Here is a 2,500-nt window from a genome sequence, read left to right as displayed (position 1 = left end):
TTTACATTTTTTATTTTACCAGGCGGCCACCGGGGGGCGCCGCGAGGCGGGGCGGGTCTGCACCTCACTCCTCCTGTGTTTTTTTTAGTCTCATGGGTGGCTACATAATTTATTTTTTTTTAAATTCCAGTGGCGGCCACCAGGGGGCGCCGGGAGGCGGGGCGGGTCTGCACCTCGCTCACCCTATGCTTTTATTTCATGGGTGGCTATAGAATTTTTTTTTTTTTTTTTAATTCCCGGGGCGGCCACCGGGGGGCGCCGCGACTCTGCCCCTCACTCACCCTATGCTTTTATTTCATTTGGTGGCTATGTCATTTTTTTTTTTTTTTTTAAACATTTCCCGGGCGGCCACCGGGGGGCGCCGCGAGGCGGGGCGGGTCTGCACCTCACTCCCCCTATGTTTTTATTTCATGGGTGGCATATAATTTGTAATTTTTTATTTATTTTTTTTAAATTCCCGGGCGGCCACCGGGGGGCGCCGCGCGGCGGGTCTGCACCTCACTCTCGCTATGTTTTTACTTCACGGGTGGCTATTCAAATTTGTTTATTTTTTTTTTCATTTTCCCGGGGGGCCACCGGGGGGCGCCGCGGGGCGGGTCTGCACCTCACTCCCCCTATGTTTTTATTTCATGGGCGGCTATTTCTTAAAAAAAAATAAAAATAAAAAAAATTCCCGGGGTGCTGCTGCAGTGGCGCGGGGCGTCCACCGGGGGGCGTCCACGATTCGGTCGGGCCTGCACCTTGCACTCTCTCCCTATGTTTTCATTTCATGGGTGGCTACTTTAAAAATTTTCATTTTGTTATTTATTTTTTAATTCCCGGGGCGTCCATCGGGGGGCGCCGCGTGGGGGGGGGGGGGGGGGGCGTTTCTGCACCTTGCACTCTCTCCCTATGTTTTCATTTCATGGGTGGCTACTTTAAAAATTTTCATTTTGTTATTCATTTTTTCGATTCCCCGGGGCGTCCATCGGGGGGCGCCGCGTGGGGGGGGGGCGTTTCTGCACCTTGCACTCTCTCCCTATGTTTTCATTTCATGGGTGGCTACTTTAAAAATTTTCATTTTGTTATTCATTTTTTCGATTCCCCGGGGCGTCCACCGGGGGGCGCCGCGCGGCGGGGCGGGCCTGCACCGTGCACTCTCCCTGTGTTTTAATTTCATGGGTGGCTGTTTTTCATTTTTTTCAAAATAATAATAATAATAATAATAATAGTAATAATTTCACGGGGCGCTGCTGGTGCAGCGTCGCGGGGCGTCCACCGGGGGGCGCCGCGGGTCGGGGCGGGTCTGCACCTTACTCCCCCCAATGTTTTAATTTCACGGGTGGCTCTATTTTTTTTTATTTCAATTTTTTGCCCTCCCGGGGTGCTGCTGCAGCGCCACCGGGTGGCCACCGGGGGGCGCCGCCGTGCCGGCGGGCACCGGCCTTCGCCCCTGCCCCCTCCCCGGCCCCCCAGGGGCCCGTCAGGCCAAGGGGCGGCGGTCCACGGGAGGCCGACTCCCCTCTGCGGAGGCCCCGATGAGGTCGGACCGGGGTGCCCTCGTCCGCCCTGCGCTTCCGAGGCTTCGGGGAAGAGAGGGAGAAGCCGCCGCTGAAGGTGGCGCGCAGCACCGGTGGCGTGACCCGTGAGGGAAACCCTCCGGCGGATTGTTAGGAGAGGGAGAGAGAAAGCGAGGCGACTGGCCGGGGGGGCCTTCTCCCACCCGAGGAGGCCCAGGCCGGGCTCCAGGAGAGCACGGGAGATTCTGCGAGCGAGGCGTCCCAGCCAGGGCTCCAGGAGAGCACGGGAGATTCTGCGAGCGAGGCGTCCCAGCCAGGGCTCCAGGAGAGCACGGGAGATTCTGCGAGCGAGGCGGCCCGGCCAGGGCTCCAGGAGAGCACGGGAGATTCTGCGAGCGAGGCGTTCCGTGCCAGGGCTCCAGGGGCGACCGGGGAGAGAGCCCCTTCCGCCAGCGCGGGAGCCCCCGGAGGTCTCCCGGCAGGGCCGAAGGGGTACGGCCCTTCCCCTTCATCCGTTCCCTGCGGCGCAGCGCCACCCGGCGGCAGACAGGGGAACTGCAACCTCTGGAAGTCCCGATGAGGTCGGGAAAAAGGGCCTCGTGCCGGGACCCGGTTCCAGGAGGTCGGGTAAATTCCGCCGGCGCCCCGCAAAAGGTGGCGCGCAGCAGCGACGCCGTGACGTCCGAGGGAATTCCTCGGGCGGATTCATAGGTGGCGAAGAGGCGAGAGAGAGAGAGAGAGAGAGCCAGGAAGAGATCCGTGGGGGGCGCAGCGCGAGAAGGCTCGAGGCGCCCCCCGAGCCACCCTTCCGATCGATGAGGCACCCCGCGTCCCGGCGGGGAGGGACGATCGCTCGGCCGGAACCCAGGGGTCCCGGCCGGATTCACGGGCGAACCCGACCCTCCCTCGGCCCACGGCGCGCCCGGCACCCCTCCGCCGCGAGGGCGTCCGGTCCACCAGGCGTCCGCCTCGCGCTCCGACCCCCTTTCACCGGGGGGGAC

The sequence above is a fragment of the Taudactylus pleione genome, unplaced genomic scaffold (assembly GCF_031769625.1).
Source record: "Taudactylus pleione unplaced genomic scaffold, aTauple2 ptg002439l, whole genome shotgun sequence".
Lineage (NCBI taxonomy): Eukaryota > Metazoa > Chordata > Amphibia > Anura > Myobatrachidae > Taudactylus > Taudactylus pleione.
This window is presented reverse-complemented; position numbering follows the sequence as displayed.